The sequence below is a fragment of the Anomaloglossus baeobatrachus genome, chromosome 2 (genome assembly GCF_048569485.1).
Source record: "Anomaloglossus baeobatrachus isolate aAnoBae1 chromosome 2, aAnoBae1.hap1, whole genome shotgun sequence".
Classification (NCBI taxonomy): domain Eukaryota; kingdom Metazoa; phylum Chordata; class Amphibia; order Anura; family Aromobatidae; genus Anomaloglossus; species Anomaloglossus baeobatrachus.
In genome coordinates this window covers 437,925,047-437,950,552 of record NC_134354.1, presented here as the reverse complement: position 1 = coordinate 437,950,552, position 25,506 = coordinate 437,925,047, and the positions used below count along the sequence as shown (strand labels likewise).

Sequence of the window (25,506 nt, the reverse complement as noted above, 5' to 3'; positions counted from 1 at the left end):
GAGAAAAAGTGGAGAAAAAAATGGAGAAAAAGTGGAGAAAAAGTGGAGAAAAAGTGGAGAAAAAGTGGAGAAAAAAATGGAGAAAAAGTGGAGAAAAAGTGGAGAATAAACGGAGAAAAAGTGGAGAAAAAGTGGAGAAAAAGTGGAGAAAAAGTGGAGAAAAAAATGGAGAAAAAAGTGGAGAATAAACGGAGAATAAACGGAGAAAATGTGGAGAAAAAGTGGAGAATAAACGGAGAAAAAGTGGAGAAAAAGTGGAGAAAAAGTGGAGAATAAACGGAGAAAAAGTGGAGAAAAAGTGGAGAAAAAGTGGAGAAAAAGTGGAGAAAAAGTGGAGAAAAAGTGGAGAATAAACGGAGAAAAAGTGGAGAAAAAGTGGAGAAAAAGTGGAGAAAAAGTGGAGAAAAAATGGAGAAAAAGTGGAGAAAAAGTGGAGAAAAAGTGGAGAAAAAAAATGGAGAAAAAGTGGAGAAAAAGTGGAGAAAAAGTGGAGAAAAAGTGGAGAAAAAGTGGAGAATAAACGGAGAATAAACGGAGAAAAAGTGGAGAAAAAGTGGAGAAAAAGTGGAGAAAAAGTGGAGAAAAAGTGGAGCACCCTTTGGTGCCTTTCATGTGGCACTAAGGGGTGCTTAGCTTTGTATTTAGCCAAAAAAAATGAAAAAAAAATGACGTAGGGTTCCCCCTAGTTTTGTAGCCAGCTAGGGTAAAGCAGACGGCTGCAGCCTGCAGACCACAGCTGGCAACCTCACCTTGGCTGGTAATCCAAAACTGAGGGCACCCCACGCTGTTATTTTAAATTAAATAAATAATTTTAAAAAAAAAACCACGTAGGGGTCCCCCAAAATTGGATCACCAGCCAAGGTAAAGCAGACAGCTGGGGCCTGATATTCTCAGACTAGGGAGGTGCATGGTTATTGGACTCTCCCAAGCCTAAAAATAGCAGGCCGCAGCCGCCCCAGAAGTGGCGCATCCATTAGATGCGCCAATCCTGGTGCTTCGCCCCAGCTCATCCCGCGCCCTGGTGCGGTGGCAAACGGGGTAATATATGGGGTTAATACCAGATGTGTAATGTCACCTGGCATCAAGCCCTGGGGTTGGTGAGGTCAGGCGTCTATCAGATACCCGACATCACCAACCCAGTCAGTAATAAAAAAAAATAGACGACAAACACATTTTTATTTGAAAAAACACTCCCCAATACATTCCCTCTTTAACCAATTTATTAGAAAGAAAAACAAATCCAGGTCTGGTGTAATCCAAGGGGTTGCCATGACGATCCACACTGTCCCAGTCAATGAAGAGCAGGATGTTCCCCATTGGCTGGGAGAGCAATGCAGTGACCTGAGCTAACATCAATGGGTCAGCCCAGGTCACTGCAGGGCATGACAAGTGCTGCTGTCAGCGAGGTACATTACCTGCGCTGATCTCCAGCACACTGACAGCCCCTGTCACTGAGGTCAATGACCGGCGCCTTCACATCAAGTATCGCGAGAGGTCCGTGACGTCACCGCCAGTGTCAGTCTCGGGTCGGAAGCGATAGGTGATGTGACAAGCGGCGGCCATGGAGGACAGTGACAGCGCTGAGGTCAGGATGGCGAGACTTCATCACCGCAGGTAAGCCGAGCGGGGGGGGGGGGTGAGAGTGTGTGCGTGTGTGCGTGTGTGTATATGTATGTATACATGCCGCGGGCAGGAGGGGGCGGAGCGAGCTGAGCGGGAAGTGTGGGCTTCCTGCACGTAACTAAGATAAACATCGGGTTACTAACCAAAGCGCTTTGCTTGGATACCCGATGTTTATCTTGGTTACCAGCTTGTGGCAGGCTGCCAGCGATGGCTCCTGCACACTGTAGCTGTAAAGAGCCCTGCTTTTTGCTGCTAGAACCGTTCTCGAACGTATCTAGAACTATCGAGCTTTTGCAAAAAGCTCGAGTTCTAGTTCGATCTCGAACAGCCCCAAAAATCACTCGAGCTTAGAACTGGAGAACCTCGAACCGCGAACCGCGCTCAACTCTAGTCTCCAGTGCTCGCACATGTGCAGTAGCAAGAAATCCGAACATAGTCTCCAGTGCCACAGCAACCGTAACACCGCCCTTTGCGACAGAGACCAGCTGGCCTCTTGCACCCTTTACTCGTGCCAGACAGACCATGGGAGGTGGTAGGCATGGATTTCTTGGGTGATCTTCCTTGTTCTCAGGGTCATCGGATTGTTTGGGTTAGTTATTACCGATCATTTTTCCCAGATAATTCATCTAGTTCCTTTACAGAGAATACCATCTTCCAGAGTATTGGCCAAGTTGTTCCTCAGACATGTCTTTAGATTACACGGGATGCCTGACCGTATCGTTTGTGATAGAGGTCCACAATTTGCTTCCCAGTTCTGGCGAGATCTTTGTAGTCTCTTACAAATTGAGTTGAACCTCTCCTCGGCCTACCATCCGGAAACCAATGGTTTGGTTGAGCGAACCAACCAATCCATGATCATTTACCTACGCCATTTTGTCTCTGAGAATCATGACAACTGGTCATCTCTTCTACCCTGGGCAGAGTTTGCCCTTAACAATTCCGTGGCTGAGGCAACTGGGCAAACGCCTTTCGTTCTCAATAACGGGCAACACCCTAGAGTTCCGGTTCCGTTTCCCGCCTCTCTACCACCACCTCTCGTGGCAAATTGGGCAACAAATGCTAGAGAGGTTTGGGATCGGACTCAGGAGGCGATCCAAGCTGCTAAGGATCGTATGAAGACGGTGGCTGATCGTATTCGTTCTCCTTCTCCTGTTTTCTCTCCAGGGGATTTTGTATGGCTATCTGCTAAGAACGTGAAACTGAGAATGGAATCGGACAAATTTGCTCCACGTTTCTTGGGTCCATATGAGGTGCTTAGTCAGATAAATCCTGTAGTGTATCAATTGAAAGTACCAATGCATCTGCGGATCCATGACAAATTTCATGTTTCACTTCTGAAGCCTGCTATCCTTCCCCATGCCACTAGAGAGCTATCCCCTTCCTCTGATTCCTCTCAGTCCAGCTATGAGGTGTGAGCTATCGTTGGTTCTAAGATGGTTCGTGGTCTCAGGTTCTTTTTGATTGATTGGGAGGGTTATGGTCCGGAACATCGCTCCTGGGAGCCAGAGGAGGCCGTTCATGCTCCTGATTTAGTTGCCGATTACCTGCGCCGCCGGAGGAGGGGCCCTAGAGGATGGGGGTACTGTTACAAGTCCTGCTTCTGATACATCGCGTTCTCCTTTGCCTTCTTCTGGTGCTCTGTTGCAGCGTCCTGTCGGTCCCAGATCACAGTAGCGCTCTTGACTGAGATCTGAAAGTGGGACGCTGTTGCGATCGCGGGTGACGTCGTGCTACATGGAGAACGCTGATTGGTCGCGGGTGACGTCGTCGCTGATGCGATGTCACATGTCTGTGACGCTCTGGTAGCTGATTGGCTGTGTGATCCTCCATCTTGGAGGAGGCACAGAGTCTATAAAAAGCCCTGATACACGTTGCTCAGCGTCCAGTCCTCTTGGTACTTGCATGAGAGTAGACGCTCCATGCATGTCCCTTCCCTGCATTACTACAGTCACAAGTAGGTGAGCGCTATCGGTAGGATAGCGTTCCTATACCCTGCAGCATAGCTGCTGTCCATATCCTCGCACATTAGTGGAGCGGACTTAGGCAGGTGCTTGCTGCACATGGTAGCGCTGGGACTTGTAGTTCCACCCCAGCTCTTAGGTTGGAGAGTTTTGCCCTTGGTTGCTAGTGGTTAGCTAGTAAACATTAAGTACTTTCCTGTGCTCTTGCACAAATGATCTTTGTCTCAGTGACCATTAAGGCCGGTTTCACACATCCGGCTTTTCGCCGGTTTACCGGATCCGGTGCTCTCCCGTACAGACAATACAGTACAGTGACAGCGCTGTAACTTCCGGGTCACATGCGCCGGTCACATGACAGCATGTGACCGGCGCTCGTTGCGCTGTCACTGTACTGTAGTCACTGTATGGGAGAGCGCCGGATCCGGTAAACCGGCGAAAAGCCGGATGTGTGAAACCGGCCTAACGGAGACATTATATTGCACTTGTGGCGCCCCAGGACCTGGTCGCCACAACAGCATTGCCCTCCCAAAGGGTTAATGCTGAGCCTGGAGGTAATTGGGAGATCTATTGGCCAGTAAGTTAACACTCAACACAATTCTCCCTCCGGCCAGCAGAGGGAGCTCTGAACCTGGAACTTCAGGGAGGATTCCTTAAGTCTGGCTGAAGGGAGGAAGTAGTGGTTTAGTCTGGAGACAGGAGTGAAAGAGTGCAGACGCAGGGTAGTGCTGCCTTGTGAAACTGGGGCCTAGAGCTTGGATAGCTTGGCCCAGTGAAGCAAGGGGAGCAGAGAGGCACAGCAGAGACTCGGACATCGGAGTCTGTAGTTGCCAGGGCATAAAATCCATCCCTGGTAGCTGAATCCGGAGGGCAGGAGAGCTGCAAGCCCCCTGTCCCAGAAGCAATCTGAAGGTACAACTGCATCCCAAGGGCCTGGTGTGGGCTCCAGCAGAGAAGCACCAGAGAGGGCCTGCGCAGTCTACCACACAGAAAAGGGGACGAACAACAAGTCCCAGCAGCAAGAGGGCAATTGCAAACCTAAAGTGCAGTGTCCTAAAACAGCAGAGAAAGATTAAGGAGTAGGCCTCATACTCAACTGGCCAAAGATCACCCCAGGCACTTCCAGGCCGGCCGGATCATCTTTACCATCTGTGACGGTCTCCCTGGACTAAGTTTCTGCCGAGTAAAAGAGGAGAAGGTAAAGAGACTACTGTTTGTGCCTGTTTCTTTCATTGCTTGTCGGCCCTGCACCGTGTTAGTCACACAGCACCATAGACTTCCACAAGCACCAACTGTGCCCCGGGCATTGCTCCACCTGTGGGGAGCAGTACCACCATTGCTGCTATAACATCATCCCGGTGGCCTCACACAGCAGCGGCGGCTTAATAGCCGCAGACCACAGGTGGCGTCACGAATACAAACTTAAAGTCATCCGCCACATATTCAACTGACACCCACCAGGGCCACGGAGCCGGGCCCAGCCACCACTGACTACCACCGGACTAGTCCGGCCCGGCACCGGGTGTCCCATAGCCCTGGGGTGGGCGAGTCAACTTTTGGCGTCACGAACAGGATTTCGTGCCCGGTCACACCGGGTACTGTGCGCCTGCAGGAATTGTGCTTAAAAGACTGTGTACTGTCTGTAAACCGCCGCCGCCATTAGCCTCGCCGAGCGCAGGAAGAAGGGGGGCGTGCCTGAAAAAGAGCGCGAAGGGAGCGCGCCATCAGAGCAGAGCGCTGTTAACCCCGCGCGACCCAGAAGGAAATTTGAAAAGTGAACGGAGCCTGGTAAGGTTCACTAAGGGGGAGGAAGATGTCCGACTCAGAGGGAGAGCAGGTGGCTGCCATCGCCCAAGGCGCCGCAGCACCGGCCGAAGCAGTCCCAGTCGCCGTCGCCCCGGCCCCCACTGTAGCGCCGGTAATGCCGATCACCATGCCGTACATACCGGGAGCAGAATGGCTGCCGCAGTACTCCGGGGAGTCCCATACCTTGAGTGACTTCAGAGAAAGCCTGCACAGCTTATTCCGGGTGTATCCGCTGACTGAGAGCCAGAAGGTGGGCATAGTAATGGGACAGCTAGCCGGCGCAGCCCAGCGTGAAGCGAAGTCCTGGCCTGATACAGATAAAGGGACAGCAGCCCAGATACTGGCCAAGCTAAAGAGTACGTTTGACACCCGCACCGCAGCAGAGATAAAGATGAGATTCTTTGGGTGCAAGCAGCGGGCCACAGACAGCATAAGGGACTATGCCTTAAACTTGCAGGAGGCCCTGAAAGCAGTTAAACAGGTGGATCCAGAGAGTGTACGTGAAGAAGACAAACTCCTAACTGAGCAGTTCATAGAGGGGCTCCTGTCAGATGCCCACAGGACCCAGCTGCGTATCCTGGTCCTGCAGAACCCTGCTCTGGACTTTGCCAAGTTTAAGGACCAGGCCATCAGGGTACTGAGAGAATCTACACCGAATGACCCAGTACCCCTCCGGCCTCTTGCTATCACGTACCCCGGGGTGGTGCCTGCAACCCGAGCCACTGCAGGGGCTGAGGCGCAGTCCCTGGATAAGGATCCCACTGCAGAGCTCAGACAGCAGTTCCAGGAGCTGACCAAGACTGTGGCTGCCCTTGCCAAGACCGTGCAGTCTCTACAAATGACCCCCTCGCCTGCAAAAATCGAGTTGGCCACCAGCCCAGAGGACGTCCCATGGATGCGACAGAGGAGGATTCCGCCGACCCGAGGCAGAGACACAGACCGGTATGATTCAACAGGACAACCGATCTGCCGCCACTGCAACCAGGCGGGCCACATTGCACGACGCTGTCCTTTAAATGGTTATGGCCATAAATACCAACAAAAACCTCATATTTTTTTGTTTGTACAGGATACAGCCAGGCCCCTTTCTGTTGGGCCTTGCATTGTAGAGTGTCTGTCCGTGCATGATATACAGTGGAGTACGGCTTGGCAGCCCGCCTGATCTAATAGAAGGGCGTTACCTAATAGGCTGCGGGTTTGTGACTGTGTCATCTGCATGTGAACAGCGCTCTATGCAAGCCACTTGTGTGCAGTTTTTATCATCTAGCAGTCACCTCCCCTCCATTCCATGAAGGTGTGTGTGTGATGTGCTTCTCCTGCACCTGTGATGTCTCCACTTAGTGGGGGTTTAGCTGTATCCTGCTAGAGCATCAGTTTTTGGCCAGGGCGATGTACACACTGCAGCCCAACTTGCTGTGAGTAATGTCCTTTAAATGGGCTGAGCCTGGGGCCAGGAGCCAACCCCCAGGTGTAAGGAAGCCCGGCTCAAACCCCAGCCGCAGCAAGTATGTGGGAGGACGACCGGTCCTTCCCATTGTGCTGGATGGGATCCCTTTGAATGCCCTCCTGGATACGGGGTCCCAGGTAACAACCATCCCCCACAAACTGTACAAAAGATATTGGGCTGATTCAGACATTGACCATGGCCCAGATGATGATTTAACAATTGTGGCCAGTAATGGTCAGCCCTTACCTCAAATTGGGTACAAAGAAGTAACCATTAAAGTGGGGCGGGTGGAATTGCCATGTCAGGGGATGATAATTGTAGATATTGATCGCAAAGAATCTGACCCACTGCTAACCATTGGTACAAATGTGATAGAAAATTGTATTGCCGAAGTGATAATTTTGTTGCAACAGGCGTCTGAAACTGCCAGCTCCGGGCAGCAGCGTGTCCTACAGAGGGAGATCAGAGCCCTGATGAGGAGGCAGCAGGTAGAGCTGGCCGGAGGAGAAATTGGCAGTGTGAGGGTAAGTGACCCCCTCCCCATTGTAATACCCCCAAGAAGTGAAATGTTGATATGGTGTCGGGCAGCAATAGGCCTCAAGGGTCAGGATTACCATGCCTTGGTAGAACCGGTGTATTCAGACAGTAGGCCTGGAGTCCTGATAGCCAGAGGGGTAGCGGACGTCCGCAAGGGGAGAGTGCCCGTCCGTGTCTTGAATTGTGGGGAGGAGGAGGCCAAATTGCCCCGGTACGCCACTGTAGCAAAACTGTACACTGTCAGCAACAATACCATTAAAGCAGTGGAACCCTTGATCCCGTCCGACCAGGCGGAAGACAATGGCTCCAAGGGGCAGCCGGAAGACTGGTGCCAAAAATTACATGTAGGCACCGACTCCACCCCCTCGCACCAAAAGCATGGGGTTTACCGGGTGGTACAGGAGTACGAGCGGGTCTTCAGCAAACACCCCCTAGATTTTGGGCAGGTGAAAGGGGTTAAACATCAAATCCCCACGGGTGATCATCATCCCATTAAAGAGAGATACCGCCCTGTACCCCCCGCACAGTATCAGTGTGCCAAGGAAATGTTACGGGAAATGAAGGAGGCTGGGGTTATCAGAGATAGTTGTAGCCCCTGGGCAGCTCCACTAGTGCTCGTAAAGAAAAAAGATGGTACGATGAGAATGTGTGTAGATTACAGGCAAATTAACCGCATTACACATAAAGATGCTTATCCACTGCCCAGAATAGAGGAGTCACTAACAGCCTTAAAGTCAGCTAACTATTTCTCCACCTTGGATCTCACCAGTGGGTATTGGGAGGTTCCCGTGGCAGAGGCGGACAAGGAGAAGACTGCATTCACGACACCAATGGGCCTCTGTGAGTTCAATTGTATGCCATTCGGGCTCTGCAATGCCCCAGGGACATTCCAAAGGTTGATGGAGTGCTGCTTGGGCCACCACAACTTTGAAACCGTGCTGTTGTACCTGGATGACGTCATAGTCTACTCCAAGACTTATGAGGACCACCTGAAGCACTTAGCAGAAGTGTTTGAGTCCTTGTCGAAATATGGCCTGAAGATCAAGCCGTCCAAATGTCACCTCTTGAAGCCAAAGGTACAGTACCTGGGTCATGTGGTCAGCGCAGAAGGTGTGGCACCTGATCCGGAGAAAGTCACTGTAATCAAGGACTGGCCAAGACCCACCACAGTGAAGGAGGTGCGGCAGTTCCTTGGACTGGTGGGCTACTACCGAAGGTTCATTGATGGTTTCACCAAGATAGCAGCGCCCCTTCAAGATCTCCTGGTGGGCCAGCCAAAGCAGGCTAAGAAGCAGAGCCCTCCATTTGAATGGAGCAGCCAACTGGAAACATCCTTTGTCCGGCTGAAAGGGGCTCTCACGGGAGAAGAAATTCTGGCCTACCCTGACTACAGCCAACCGTTTGTACTGTATACAGACGCCAGCAACGTGGGACTGGGAGCAGTTCTGTCCCAGGTACAGGGAGGCAGAGAGAGGGTGATAGCGTACGCCAGTAGGAAGCTTCGGCCCACAGAAAGGAATCCAGAAAACTACAGTTCCTTCAAGCTGGAGTTCCTCGCTATTGTTTGGGCAGTGACTGAACGCTTCAAGCACTATCTGGCATCGGCCAAGTTCACCATCTTCACAGACAACAATCCGTTGACACACCTGGCAACAGCCAAGTTAGGTGCGATGGAACAGCGATGGATGGCCCGGCTGTCTAACTTTGACTTTACCATCAAGTATCGGGCTGGCAAGAAGAATAACAATGCTGATGCGCTGTCCAGAATGCCTCACTTACCCGAGTCTGGAGAAGACCTGGATGAACTCGAAGAGATAGAGTTACCGGCTTTCCATCACCAAGGTGTTTCCCAGTGTGAGCATGCTGTGGGAGTGAAGCGCTCAAGCCAGCACGAGGTCTCGGTCAACCCATTACTCCACCATAATTGGGAAGAAACACAGAATGGTGACCCGGCCGTGCGATTGGTCAAAGAGAAGCTAGCGCAAGCTGAGACCCATCTTGGCCCAGACGCTCCATAGGAAGCCCAGCAGCTGTGGAAGGAGAGGGGACGACTGTTCACCTACCAAGGCAAGCTCTGCAAGAGATATGTCAACTGGCGAACAAATGAACTTGTCTGGCAGATAGTGGTTCCGCAGAGGGATGCTCCAATGGTCCTAGCAGCGTATCATGATAACGCAGGACACTTCGGGTGGAAGAAGTTGGAGGCCCTACTCCGTGATCGGTTCTATTGGGTGCACATGAGAAAGATGATCGAGAAGTGGTGCCGAGACTGTGGCCCGTGTAACCTGAGGCGGAAGGATGATGCCAGCCAAAGGTCTCCCCTACAGCCAATTGTCACGAAGCAGCCCCTGGAGTTGGTGGCCCTGGACCACGTGAAGCTAACACCAAGCCGGTCAGGCTATGTGTACGCCCTCACCATTGTGGACCATTACTCTCGTTTCCTGGTAGTAGTGCCTGTGAAGGACCAGACAGCCAGGACAGCAGCTAGAGCGTTCCAGGCATCCTTTTGTCGACCTCACGGCTATCCGGAAAGGGTACTGACTGATCAGGGTCCTGCATTCGAGGCTGAAGTGTTCCAAGAGTTCTGTAACATGTACGGTTGTAAGAAAATCCGAACCACAACGTACCACCCCCAAACCAATGGACTGTGCGAGAAAATGAACCATGTGGTTATTGATATGCTGAAGACCCTACCGCTGGAGGAAAGGAACCAATGGCCAGAAAAGTTGCCAGATCTGGTGGACCTGTACAACCATATCCCAGTGAATTCGACCAACTGCAGCCCCGCTTACCTGATGCGAGCCAGGCCTGGCAAGTTGCCTGTAGACTTTGAGATGGGGACTGTGTCGCCTGAGGCGGTTCAAGAAATAGAGGATTGGGATACAGAACGGCAGCAGCAGTACCGTAAGGTCCAGGAGTGCGTAGAGAGGAGCCTGTCTCAAGCAAGAACGAGACAAGAGCAGCATTACAATCAAACAGCCCCAGCAACTCCCTTAGCACCTGGAGAACAAGTCCTCAAGAAGAAGCGGAGGACGCATAAATTGGATGATCAGTGGGAAAACGAGCCCTACACCATTATCCCCTCCAACTTTGACAATAGTAAGGTATGCCTCATAAGCAAGGATGAAGGCAAGACCTATCAAGCAATTTCCCGAGACCGCCTGAAAGCGTGCCCTGAACGGTGCAGAATCCAAAGAGAAATGGAAGGAGTACAAGGAAGTCCCCAAAGTCAAGAGAAAGAAGGGGAGATGATTCAAACCATCCTTGGAAAGTTCCCCAAAACTTGGACCCGAATAAACAATGCTATAGTGGTACCAGTTTTGACGTTTCTGCAGTTGGTCGAGCCAGAAACAGAAGAGGTTCCGGATCCACCTAAAGAACCGTCCGCGCCAGCACGAGATGACACGCCAGCAGTGGAACAGGAGAATCAACCCCCTGTCAGTGGTGAACCTGTCATACCCTTGGCGACTCTTAGCCCACAAAGGCAACCATCACGCTTACCTATTGGGGTTAGGCCCACCTGTAGTGCTGAGATAGAAGACGCACCACGTAGTCAGGGGCAAACACCAGAGCTACGTAGGTCCCAGCGCAGCACTCGGGGACAACCCCCTCCAAGGTATAGAGAGTCAACTGTATAAGGGAAAAAGAAGGAGTATTTATTAGAATGTACATAGTTATGCAAAATGTCTGTAAGGTTGTGTACAAAATGTTTTTCTTTTCTTTGATTGCGAAAATGGACAATTGGGCCACTGGACTATGGGTGGCCAACACCTAAATTGTTCATAGTTAGCACCAGTGTGCTCGACACCCCTGAAGAAAAACCCGTCCGGCGTGCATAGAGTGGGGTCATCAATGCTCTGACGCACGCCCAGAGCCTACGTTGGGGGTTTGATCGCGGCGGGTCCCCCATGGAGCAGTGTAATGGAAACCCGGCAGGGAGCCACACTGGACTCTTATAGTAATGTTTAAGTTTGTAACGTTAAAGTATTTGCGCCTCCCATAATGGGATGAAATGTTCTAACATGTCATGTTTGTTTCTACAGTCCGGGAGTACTGAATTTAACTAAGGGGGAGTGTGGCGCCCCAGGACCTGGTCGCCACAACAGCATTGCCCTCCCAAAGGGTTAATGCTGAGCCTGGAGGTAATTGGGAGATCTATTGGCCAGTAAGTTAACACTCAACACAATTCTCCCTCCGGCCAGCAGAGGGAGCTCTGAACCTGGAACTTCAGGGAGGATTCCTTAAGTCTGGCTGAAGGGAGGAAGTAGTGGTTTAGTCTGGAGACAGGAGTGAAAGAGTGCAGACGCAGGGTAGTGCTGCCTTGTGAAACTGGGGCCTAGAGCTTGGATAGCTTGGCCCAGTGAAGCAAGGGGAGCAGAGAGGCACAGCAGAGACTCGGACATCGGAGTCTGTAGTTGCCAGGGCATAAAATCCATCCCTGGTAGCTGAATCCGGAGGGCAGGAGAGCTGCAAGCCCCCTGTCCCAGAAGCAATCTGAAGGTACAACTGCATCCCAAGGGCCTGGTGTGGGCTCCAGCAGAGAAGCACCAGAGAGGGCCTGCGCAGTCTACCACACAGAAAAGGGGACGAACAACAAGTCCCAGCAGCAAGAGGGCAATTGCAAACCTAAAGTGCAGTGTCCTAAAACAGCAGAGAAAGATTAAGGAGTAGGCCTCATACTCAACTGGCCAAAGATCACCCCAGTCACTTCCAGGCCGGCCGGATCATCTTTACCATCTGTGACGGTCTCCCTGGACTAAGTTTCTGCCGAGTAAAAGAGGAGAAGGTAAAGAGACTACTGTTTGTGCCTGTTTCTTTCATTGCTTGTCGGCCCTGCACCGTGTTAGTCACACAGCACCATAGACTTCCACAAGCACCAACTGTGCCCCGGGCATTGCTCCACCTGTGGGGAGCAGTACCACCATTGCTGCTATAACATCATCCCGGTGGCCTCACACAGCAGCGGCGGCTTAATAGCCGCAGACCACAGGTGGCGTCACGAATACAAACTTAAAGTCATCCGCCACATATTCAACTGACACCCACCAGGGCCACGGAGCCGGGCCCAGCCACCACTGACTACCACCGGACTAGTCCGGCCCGGCACCGGGTGTCCCATAGCCCTGGGGTGGGCGAGTCACACTCTCTGTATGAGTGCGTTGTTACCTGTGTGTCACACATATATTCCTCTGTGGATTAACAGAGGTACTAGTCACTGTCTGCGGTTACGGTCAGTAATCGTACATTTATGTAGAGCTCTGTGCAGCTAACAGACTCTACTACATTCTTTTGGTTATTTTTGTAGTCTCCATTAGTTGTTTAGCATATTCCTCATTTGCGTTTATGCTAATTCGGTAGTCGCTGTGAATTAAACAGTGTACGCCGTCTTTGGCCTTAGTGTCACGGTAACGTAACTGTGTCAATACTGCTTCTGTGGTACAAGTTCTCCCTGTTCTCTGTCATTATCAGCAGCAGGTTCCTTGCACAGTGGACCCTGACTGTCAGATAGTCTGATGTTATATACTATCTGACAGCCCCCGTAACACACGTACACCCAAAAAAATACTTTATTTGGATTAAAAGATAAAAAAAACTCCCTTTTGCCATTTTATTAAAGTCCCCAAATACTCCTCCAGGTCCGATGTAATCCACAGAGGTCCCACGACGCTTTCAGCTCTGCTACATGAAGCTGACAGGAGCAGCAGTAGAACACCGCCACTCTCAGCTCCATGCAGCAACTGAAGTGAGCCGTGCTGTCACCGGAGACGTCACTGAGGTAGTGCCTGCGTGTGCGGTGATGATTCATGCGATAGTGCAGGGGTGTGAGGTGAAGATGCGTACGATAGTGCCTGCGTGTGTGGTGATGATGCGTGCGGTAGTGCAGGGGTGTGCGGTGATGATGCATGCGGTAGTGCAGGGGTGTACGGTGATGATGCGTGCGGTAGTGCAGGGGCGTGCGGTGATGATGTATGCGGTACACAGAGAAAAATATTTTTATTAGAAATAAAACACAACACAATTAGTGACTCCATCTTTTTTGAAATATAGAACCCCACCCCTCCGCAGTAATCCTGGGTCAAGGGTCCAGCCAGGGGCGGGCTGGCCCGGGAGGCAGAGGGGCAATTGCCCCCTGCGCTGACCACTTAAGAACCCATTAGGGCCGCACAAGGAATCCCAGTTAAATTACCAGCGGCCGCGGCTTTCCTTATAGCTGTGGATGCGGCCGCGGCTTGTCATAGGCTAGCTGTGGATGCGGCCGCGGCCTGTCATAGCTGTGGATGCGGCCGCGGCCTGTCATAGCTGTGGATGCGGCCGCGGCCTGTCATAGCTGTGGATGCGGCCGCGGCCTGTCATAGCCTATGACAGGCCGCGGCCGCATCCACAGCTAGCCTATGACAGGCCGCGGCCGCATCCACAGCTAACCCATGACTCTGCTCCAAAACGGCACTCTGATTGGTCGGTGGGCGGGTCATATGCAGATTTTCATGAAGCGGTTTCTGGTACCTTGTGCGAGCTGAATTATTGAATAATACACGTATAATAAAGTAATAGCCGGCACGATGAATAGCAGTGAGGTCTGGGCCAGCCAGTGTGCTGATGGGGAGGAACACAAAATGTATCTCCATAATGTACAGTGATAGTGTGCAGGGTGTGGAGTGTGGAGACTGCTGGTTACAGGTTAAGACTATACTTTCAGGGATCATTTCTATAGTTTGTAACTTGAGAAATGTGCTCTAAAGTGTCCAAACTCACCAACCATGAGGAGGAGCTGTAGTGATCTCTCCTGAGCGTGAAGTGAGCTCTCGGTTCTGCTTCATTGCAGGGGCTGATTGCTGGTGATGATCGTTCTCCTTCTCTGTTACAGAGAGGGTGGAGGGGGAGATCACAAGCTGAGTGGTTGGTCTGTATTTTTAACTTGGTTGAAAAGTAGAGTAGCTATGACAGCTCTGATACCATGCTGGAGAGGCTGCTATCGAATTATTGTTATGCTGTGTAATAGCAACTGCCTATGTTGTTTCCACAGTGAAGTCTATGACAGCTCAGCATGGCACACGATGCCCTTTTTTCGTTTGAAGTATAGGAAAAATAAACAGCAAATAATTCTTTATGGTTTCCACCTGCATTTTGCCAGTAAGTACAATTAAAAAATGTATTGGAAAAAATGCACTTATTTAGGCTAAGGGTATGTTCACACATCAGGTTTTGGCTGTGCGGCACAATCTGGCACTTTACGGGAAAAACGCATCCGTTTTTTTTGCCGCCACGTGCGGTTTTTCCTCATAGACTTTTATTAGCGCTGGATTGTGCCGCATGTACTTGCGTTTGATCCGGTTTTTGCTGGATGCGGCAAAAATCATCACTCCGGCGGCCGCACAGGACGCAGAGGGAAACATTTTTTGACAGCGGCAAAAAACTGCATAGCTCCGGGTGCAGCGCTGTGCAGCATGGTGCATAATGAAAGTCTATGCGCGCCGGATATGGTGGCATGCCTCAATTGCTGGAAGCATGTACCGGATTCGGTTTTTACTTCTGAGCATACCCAGAAGTGATAGAAATTCATTGCTTGTCAGAAAATCAATCACTCTCTCTCAAACTCTCTCACTCACTGACTCACTCACTGACTCACTCATTCACTCTCACCCACTCACCGATCACCGACGCAGCGCTGCACGGCTGTCACAAAGCTCTGGCGGCTTCTCCTGATTTGAAAATGCCGGCCGCCCATTATTCAATCTCGTATTCCCTGCTTTCCCCGCCCACCAGTGCCTATGATTGTTTGCAGTCAGACACGCCCCCACGCTGAGTGACAGCTGTCTCACTGCAACCAATCACTGCCGCCGGTGGGCGGGTCTATCTTGCATTAAAAAAATAAATAATTTTAAAAAAATGACTTGCGGTCCCCCCCAATTTTGATACCATTCAAGATAAAGCCACATGACTGAATGCTGGTATTGTCAGGATGGAGAGCTCCACGTTATGGGGAGGACCCCAGCCTAAAAATATTAGCCAGCAGCCGCCCGGAATTGTCGCATCCATTAGATGCGACAGTCCCGGGACTGTACCCGGCTCATCCTGAATTGCCCTGATGTGGTGGCAATCGGGGTAATAAGTGGTTAATCATGACAGGCGTCTATGAGACATCCCCAATGATTAACCTGTAAGTGAAAGTAAATAAAGACATACACCCAAAAAACTACTTTATTTGGAATAAAAGACAAAAAAACACCCTGTTATGAGTTCTGCTTCTAATAACTCGCAATCTCCTTTGTCCCTTTCTGGTGATCTGTTGCAGCGTCCTGTTGGTCCCAGATCACAGTAGCGCTGTTGACTAAGATCTGAAAGTGTGACGCTGTTGCGATCTGCGCATGTGCGTCACGTGGAGAATGCTGATTGGTCGCGGGTGGTGTCACGCCACGTGGAGAATGCTGATTGGTCGCGGGTGACGTCACGCCACGTGGAGAACGCTGATTGGTCACGGGTGACGTCACCGCTGATGCGATGTCACGTCTCTGACGCTCTGGTTGCTGATTGGCTGTGTGATCCTCCATCTTGAAGGAGGCACAGAGTCTATATAAAGCCCTGACACACGCGGCAAATTTTGACCACGCCCCTAGCCACACCCCTAGCCACACCCATTTGGCAGTAAGGGTCATTTAGCAGATGCCCCGGACTGTTCATTCATATTTATAGCAGTCAGAATTTTTTTTTATTTCTATGTGTCTCTTTATGACATGTTGCTTATTTGTGCCTATCAATCCGTGTTCACACGTTGCATAAATTCTGTTTGTTTTTGTTTCTGTCTGCACCAAACTACACAATAACAATCTTCTCTGTTTTTTCCATTTTTCCTGCATTTTTTCTGCCTTTTCTCCATTATTTAATGCGTTTTTGGTTCAGATGTGAATCTGCGTTTTTAAGTGTTTTTATTGTACAGAGAAGCTTTTTCCTGCATTTTTTTAAGCTCCATATAGAAACCTCCAGAGAACCCCCTCCCCGAAAACCGCAGAATTCAGCGGCGTCTTTTCATGGAATCACATCCACTTTACTTGGACAATTAAACACAGCAGAATAAATGTGCAAAAAAACAGCAGAAAAAAATGCAGCATTTACACTACATGGGAATATGGACTAATTGTCCAAGCAAAGTGGATGAGACGTCCTGAAATCTCCGCTCCTGGTGCGTGGAAAGACACCGCTGAACTGTGCGGATTTGGTGTTTTTTTCTTTATAAGCTTCAGGATTCACATCAGCAACAAACATGTATCAAATAAGGGGGACAATGTATAAAAATTACCGCAAACACGCAATAATCAGAGAACATTGTTATTGCACTCGTGGCGCGGACACCTGCAGAAAAAATGCAGCATTTACGCTATGTGTGAACACGGCCTCAGTGATCCATTGTTATTACATTTTTTATGGGTTTTAATAAAGAAAAATAATAAATTGCGCCTTTTTTTTCCCGCCATTTACCGATCCCCATAAATAATCTGATCGCTGTGTTGTTCAGGTCATTACGATTACAGGGACACCAAATATGTCCATGTTATTTGCTGATTTGTGATGTTTATTATTTTATAAAAAAGTGTAATAAAATTACATTATTCTATTTTTTTTGTATTATTTTTAGTAACTTTATTAGAAGAAAAAAAAATCCTCTTTTCCTCTCCCTCTAGAATACAGGACATAGAGATGCTGCTCTGTACAATGCTGTGTCCTGTTTAATCTGCTGTGTAAGAGGCTGCATTGTAGGTTCATTTATGTGAAATCCTCCCTCTCACATCATCAATCCTAGTGGCTCAACAGCTTGAGAAGCTAGGAGACTGCTGGACACAAGTTTTGAACGTTGCTGGTTTGAATCCAAGATGGTGAAGATAAAAAAAAATAAAAATTGTATTTGTATTTTTTTCCTCATTTCTTTATAGTGGTTTTATGGGAACAAATGAATCTGACTCTTTCACCTACATTGAGATACAGTATTTATCTATCTATCTATCTATCTATCTATCTATCTATCTCTATCCCTCTATCTATCTATGATTCTATCTATCTATCTATCTATGATTCTATCTCTCTATCTATCTATCTATCTATCTATGATTCTATCTATCTATGATTCTATCTATCTAACTATGACTCTATCTCTCTATCTATGATTCTATCTATGATTCTATCTATGATTCTATCCATCTATGATTCTATCTCTCTATCTATCTATGATTCTATGATTCTATCTATGATTCTATCTCTATCTATCTATTATCTGTCGTGTATCTATATATCCCTCTATCATCCATCCCTCTATCATCCATCCATCCCACTATCATCCATCCATCCCTCCCTCTATCTCTCCATTCATCCCTCCATTCATCCCTCCATCCCTCCCTCTATCCCTCCATTCATCCCTCCATTCATCCCTCTATCATCCATCCATCCATCCCTCTATCCCTCCATTCATCCCTCTATCATCCATCCATCCCTTCCTCTATCCCTCTATTCATCCCTCTATCATCTATCCATCCCTCCCTCTATCCCTCCATTCATCCCTCCCTCTATCCCTCCATTCATCCCTCTATCATCCATCCATCCCTCCCTCTATCCCTCCATTCATCCCTCTATCATCCATGCATCCATCCCTCCCTCTATCCCTCCATTCATCCCTTCATTCATCCCTCTATCATCCATCCATCCCATCCCTCCCTCTATCCCTCCCTCTATCCCTCCATTCATCCCTCCATCCCTCCCTCTATCCCTCCATTCATCCCTCCTTCTATCCTCCATTCATCCCTCTATCATCCATCCATCCCTCTATCCCTCCATTCATCCCTCCCTCTATCCCTCCATTCATCCCTCCATTCATCCCTCTATCATCCATCTATCCCTGCCTCTATCCCTCCATTCATCCCTCTATCATCCATCCATCCCTCCCTCTATCTCTCCCCCTATCTCTCCATTCATCCCTCCATTCATCCCTCTATCCCTCCCTCTATCCCTCCATTCATCCCTCCATTCATCCCTCTATCATCCATCCATCCATCCCTCTATCCCTCCATTCATCCCTCTATCATCCATCCATCCCTCCCTCTATCCCTCCATTCATCCCTCTATCATCCATGCATCCATCCCTCTATCCCTCCATTCATCCCTTCATTCATCCCTCTATCATCCATCCATCCCTCCCTCTATCCCTCCCTCTATCCATCCCTCCATCCCATCCTCTATCCCTACATTCATCCCTCTATCCCTCCATTCATCCCTCCTTCTATCCCTCCATTCATCGCTCTATCATCCATCCATCCATCCCTCTATCCCTCCATTCATCCCTCCCTCTATCCCTCCATTCATCCCTCCATTCATCCCTCTATCATCCATCCATCCCTGCCTCTATCCCTCCATTCATCCCTCTATCATCCATCCATCCCTCCCTCTATCCCTCCATCCATCTTTGCAGCTGAATAACCTGATTCTGGTGTTTGCAGTATAGAGGTCAAGATAACAAAATCTTCCTATTGCTTTTCCAGAGCCGATGATAATTTAATTTAATTTATTCACTCCACTGAGGGGAGGAGCCGGGACATCAGCTGTGAGCCGCGGGAGTGCGGGACAGCCCTCTAAAATCGTGGCAGTCCCACAGAATCCGGGACGGTTGGGAGGTATGCTACTGTCACAAGTAGGTGAGCGCTATCAGTAGGATAGCGTTCTTGTACCTTGCAGCATAGCTGCTGTTTGTATCCTCGCACACTAGTGGAGCGGACTTAGGCAGGTGCTTGCTGCATGTGGCCGTGCTGGGACTTGTTATTCCACCCCAGCTCTTACTTAAGAGAGCTTTCCCTTTGTTGCTAGCGGTTAGCTAGCAGACTTTAAGTACTCTCCTGTGCTCTTGCACAAGTGATCTCATACTGTCTCCATGAAGATTAACGGAGACATTAGTGTGCACACTCCGTGTGAGTGTAGCGATACGCTTGTTATCTCTCATATACCCCTCTGTGAGTTAACAGGAGGTACCTGTCACTGTGTGTGGTTACGGTTAGTGATCACACGTTTATGTAGAGCTCTGTGCAGCTAACAGACTCTACTACATCCCCTTTCGGTTACTTTTATAGTCTCCATTAGTTGTTTAGCATATCCCTCATTTGCGTTTATGCTAATTCGGCAGTCGCTTTGATTTAAACAGTGTATGCCGTCTTTGGCCTTAAGGTCCAGTCACACTAAGCAACTTACCAGCGATCCCAACAATGATAGGGATCGCTGGTAAGTTGCTAGGAGGTTGCTGGTGAGCTGTCACACTGCGACGCTCCAGCGATCCCACCAGCAACCTGACCTGGCAGGGATCGCTGGAGCGTGGCTACACGAGTTGCTGGTGAGCTCACCAGCAACCAGTGACCAGCCCCCAGTCTCCTAGTTACAGCACACATCAGGTTAATTAACCCGATGTGTGCTGCAGCTAAATGTGCACAGAGCAGGGAGCAGCGCACACTGAGCGCTGGCTCCTTGCTCTCCTAGTTACAGCACACATCGGGTTAATTGCCTGATGTGTGCTGCAGCTAAATGTGCACAGAGCAGGGAGCAGCGCACACTGCTTAGTGCTGGCTCCTTGCTCTCCTAGTTACAGCACACATCGGGTTAATTACCTGATGTGTGCTGCAGCTACATGTGCACAGAGCAGGAGCCGGCAGCACAGGCAGTGAGAGCGGGGGAGGCTGGTATCAAAGGTAAATATCGGGTAACCAAGGACAGGGCTTCTTGGTTACCCGATGTTTACATTAGTTACCAGCCTCAGCAGAAGCTGGCTCCCTGCTCACTGCACATTAGTTGTTGCTGTCTCGCTGTCACACACAGCGATCTGTGCTTCACAGCAGGACAGCAACAACTAAAAAATGGCCCAGGACATTCAGCAACAACCAACGACCTCACAGCAGGGGCCAGGTTGTTGCTGGATGTCACACACAGCAACATCGCTAGCAACGTCACAAAAGTTGTTCGTTACCAGCGATGTTGCTAGCGATGTTGCTTAGTGTGACGGGGCCTTTAGTGTCACTGTGACGTAACAGTGGTAATACTGCTTCTGTGGTACAAGTTACTCATTGTGCTCTATCATTTTCTGCAGCAGGTTTCCTGCACAGTGGACCCTGATAGCCTGTGGTTATCTACTATCAGACAGCTCCTGTAACACACCCTCTCACCATTTTATTAAAATCCCCAAATACCCCTCCAGGTCCGATGTAATCCACAGAGGTCCCATGATGCTTTCAGCTCTGCTAAATGAAGCTGACAGGAGCAGCAGTAGAATACCGCCACTCTCAGCTCCACGCAGCAACTGAAATGACCTGTGCTGTCACTGGGGACGTCTCTGAGGTAATGCCTGTGTGTGCGGTGATGATTCATGCAGTAGTGCAGGGGTGTGCGGTGATGATGCGTGCGGTACACAGAGAAAAATACACAAAGAAAAATATTATTATTAGAAATAAAACACAACACAATTAGTGACTCCATCTTTTTTGAAATATAGAACCTCCCTCCGCAGTAATCCTGGGTCAAGGGTCCAGCCAGGGGCGGGCTGTCCCGGGAGGCAGAGGGGCAATTGCCCCCTGGGCTGGCCACTTAAGAACCCATTAGGGCCGCACAAGGAATCCCAGTTAAACAACCGGCGGCCGCGGCTTTCCTTATAGCTGTGGAAGCGGCCGCGGCCTGTCATAGGCTAGCTGTGGATGCAGCCGCGGCCTGTCATAGGCTATGACAGGCCGCAGCCGCATCCACAGCTAGCCTATGACAGGCCGCGGCCGCATCCACAGCTAGCCTATGAAAGGCCGTGGCCGCATCCACAGCTAACCTATGACTCTGCTCCAAAACGGCACTCTGATTGGTCGGTGGGCGGGTCATATGCAGATTTTCATGAAACGGTTTCTGGTACCTTGTGCGAGCTGAATTATTGAATAACCACAACAAAATATAAAAGATGAATATTTTATTAATACAAGCAGAAAACAAGAGAACACATTTCTCCGCACTTGGAGTGTGGACACACAATAACACAGTTAAAAACACTTAAAAAGCCAAAGGCATGGACACCATACACGCCAGGAACAATAACATATAAAAAATACAGTGCAAATAAAGCGAAGGTACTCTATAGGATATTGCACAAAGCCCGGTCCCAAAATTAATCCGTAATCAGACAGGGACTGTATGATCTAATATCCAGGTATTTATGAAATATAAGATATGGAACACCGCCGTACAGATACAATCAGATATGCTAACACCTGATGTGTAAAATATATGAACAGATGAAAAAATCAAAAATAGTGCAGTATGTTACCCTTATATGCAGTGACCACGAAGGTCAGTAAGTCATACAGTGGAAGGCCTGATAATGCACCATGTGCAGTATAAGCCGGTATATAGCTAACAGGGTATGAGCAGCGCACTGCAGGTACATATAGAGATTAGAATAAATCTGCACAGTATTTAGCACAATGCAAGTGTATCAACAAAAAGCAGCACAGTAAATATTGATATAGAGCCAGTAACTATCAAAAATACCTCATACAGTCAATATCCCCAATATATGAGGGATGTTTGCCATGCCCATCACCCCTATGGTAAACCTGATGATGCACCATGTGCAGTATAAACCAGTATATAGCGAAGAGAGAATATGCAAAATACTGCGGGTATATATAGAGGTTTGCACAGTATGTTTAACACAAGACAAGTGTATCAATGGAGGGCAGCACAGTGAATATCAATATAGGACCAATAAATGTCAAAAATACCTCATACAGCCAGTATCCCTAGCATATGAAGGATGTAGACCATGCCTATCACTCCTAAAATAGGACCAAGAGCCACTAGGGCCATACAGAGAGGCCAAGGCAGGGATTAGGGATTAGGCTTGAAGAATTGCTCTATACTGGGTTCTACAATGTCATCTGACAAATTGTGTTTCTATCCTCTAAGTCCATCCTTTTCTCTTCCATTTAGATATCTTGTTCATCTAAAACGGGCGTCAAGAAGAAAATTTGAAGAGGGGACGAAGAGGACAAGAATGGGGAATCATAGGCTTTCTTCTGAAAATGTATTTTCTTTGAATATCAAGGGTATTACTCTGGACTCCTTATTACAACAATCACATGAAGGATCTGCGGACCCATTGGTGGAAAAAGAGCTGATACTGTACCCCATAGTGGGACGGTGGGACATGTTGGAGGGACTCCAATTGAACTTCCGTAAATTATATACGGTTACCATTGACATTACTTAAGAGCTCCAACGGACAGGGATTTATTGATACGTGGGAGTTAATGACCTCCCTTTGACGTACTATATTTTATCATGTCTATTATACATGCAAGATGTAATGCACATAGTGTCTTCGAATATGATTAACCAACTGCAACCTTACGTGTCTGCATCATCTATTTTGACCTCTTTGGCATCTTGCCTTTGCAGTCTCAGGTTAGCAAATCATTTTGTATGTCACTACGTATTACAGGCCCTGAATGGGTCTCCAGTGACTCTCAAGTCTGTTTCCACTAACCTCTGTACTATTATTGTTCTATAAGGGGATGTCAGTCTCAGTTTCTATATGGTCCACTTTTTACAACTACCCTCAGTCCTCCTGATTTGGTATCCGTACTATGATTGTACTGTTCCGCCTTTGTGGTGACACCAGTACTGACTGATGGCTACATAAGGAGTCACTGATACCCAGGCCCTTTCGACATGGGCTGAGTCTGCTCTCGCTAACTTCTATACTACCATGTCTGTAAGGGGATGTGAGTCTCAGTATCTGTACATAGACATTTAGTGGACCCACCTTCTACAACTACCTTTAGTCCCCCTGATTTTGTACCTGTATTAGGATCATACTGTTTCACCTATATGGTGACAACAGCTCTGGTAGATGGCTACATAAGGACTTCCTAATGACATTTAGCTCCTTTTTGATATGGTGCATTTAGTATCCATGATAATCTTTTCCCTCCTTTCCCCTCCCCCCCTCCCCCCCCTTTTTTTGTCCGACTACCATATCTATGGTCAATTTGACTATGGATTTTCCTGTCGTTCCTCTCTGTTTGGTAATCTTGGGCATATCTATTATTTTGCCCATAGTTTGTGATCCGGTACCATACCAATAGAGGTTAAGTGTTTATCTTACTTCTATTTGCCTCTGGCTGGTGTGTCCAGTATATGTACCTTGTGGCGTGTGTCATGTCATTTAGGTCTATATAAGACAATAAGATAGTTATTTAGGAAACAGCCAGCATGTGTATGTGTCTTATGTTTGACCAATAAGGAAATTTGCATTTATGAACACACACTTTTGCAATATTCGATTTGTTGATATATCTAGATTCACTGCAGACGCAGATATATGAGGAACCCTCTGTTTCCTTATTGCATCTGTGACTATCTACATACTTGTTATCCTCTTCAACCATCATACTAAAGTACTTTTACTATCTAAGCATTCCACCCATGACAGGGTTAATATAGCCCTCTTCCTCCCTGTTGCCTGACGCATGCGCATAGCTTCGAACGGCCTGCTTAATAGAATAGGATTTATACCTTATTATGATTATAATATCAGTTCCTGTAGACCGTTTCGCCATCCTATAATAACCCTATTCGCCGTACTTAATGCTATTTTGATAAGGTCTAAAGCGCCGGCTGCCTCGCGTATGCGCAGTGAAGGACAGGGGAGGAGTCTCGTCACGTCATGTGACCTAGGAAGATGGCGACCGCCATCGGAGCTCCACGTTTAGCGTTCAGGATCTCCCAGCTGCAACACTGGTGAGTGCTGATGACTGGTCCTTAAATAGGACACACAATATCACTCCACACTGCCTTTCTTTCCCCTGAGGAAGCCAATGTACACGTGGCAATACGCATGGGGTTCCACGCCAGGAACTTTGTTGGTTACTCTTCCTATCTACTCCACCTATATGGCTGCCATCATTTTTTGGGGTAGTAAGTACGGTCCCGCTCTCGTGCTATCCCTAGCCTAATCCCTAATCCCTGCCTTGGCCTCTCTGTATGGCCCTAGTGGCTCTTGGTCCTATTTTAGGAGTGATAGGCATGGTCTACATCCTTCATATGCTAGGGATACTGGCTGTATGAGGTATTTTTGACATTTATTGGTCCTATATTGATATTCACTGTGCTGCCCTCCATTGATACACTTGCATTGTGTTAAACATACTGTGCAAACCTCTATATATACCCGCAGTATTTTGCATATACTCTCTTCGCTATATACTGGTTTATACTGCACATGGTGCATCATCAGGTTTACCATAGGGGTGATGGGTATGGCAAACATCCCTCATATATTGGGGATACTGACTGTATGAGGTATTTTTGATAGTTACTGGCTCTATATCAATATTTACTGTGCTGCTTTTTGTTGATACACTTGCATTGTGCTAAATACTGTGCAGATTTATTCTAATTTCTATATGTACCTGCAGTGCGCTGCTCATACCCTGTTAGCTATATACCGGCTTATACTGCACATGGTGCATTATCAGGCCTTCCACTGTATGACTTACTGACCTTCGTGGTCACTGCATATAGGGGTAACATACTGCACTATTTTTGATTTTTTTCATCTGTTCATATATTTTACACATCAGGTGTTAGCATATCTGATTGTATCTTTACGGTGGTGTTCCATATCTTGTATTTCATAAATACCTGGATATTAGATCATACAGTCCCTGTCTGATTACGGATTAATTTTGGGACCGGGCTTTGTGCAATATCCTATAGAGTACCTTCGCTTTATTTGCACTGTATTTTTCATATGTTATTGTTCCTGGCGTGTATGGTGTCCATGCCTTTGGCTTTTTAAGTGTTTTTAACCGTGTTATTGTGTGTCCACACTCCAAGTGCGGAGAAATGTGTTCTCTTGTTTTCTGCTTGTATTAATAAAATATTCATCTTTTATATTTTGTTGTGGTGATCCCATGTTGGTATACCCTTTCTCTTCCTCCTTCCTTATTTAGTATACCAGGAGATCCCACCGGGATGTGCCCTTCCCCTTTGTTTGTTGTTCTCCTCATCAGGTCGTTTCATACACCTTTCTTGAAGGAGGCACACCTCTTTGTAAATTGTTTGGAAATTACCTTT

The 25,506-nt window shown here is 48.3% G+C and overlaps 2 protein-coding genes and 1 non-coding gene across 3 annotated transcripts in view; 2 read left to right on the top strand and 1 right to left on the bottom strand.

Annotated features, from left to right (window-relative positions):
• LOC142291609 (transmembrane protease serine 11D-like) overlaps positions 1-22,439 on the top strand; it is a 392,225-nt gene extending 369,786 nt beyond the window's left edge. Inside the window, exon 12 of the mRNA XM_075336261.1 lies at positions 22,357-22,439. The gene's annotated coding sequence lies outside the window, so the exon portion shown is untranslated. The remainder of the gene's footprint in view (positions 1-22,356) is intronic.
• Positions 1-25,506, bottom strand: part of RHBDD2 (rhomboid domain containing 2) — a 310,146-nt gene that overhangs the window by 131,230 nt on the left and 153,410 nt on the right. The window lies entirely within an intron of this gene.
• On the top strand, positions 14,053-14,270 carry LOC142292770 (small nucleolar RNA U3). Its single transcript, XR_012750804.1, has one exon. It is a non-coding gene; the product is annotated as a small nucleolar RNA U3 (small nucleolar RNA).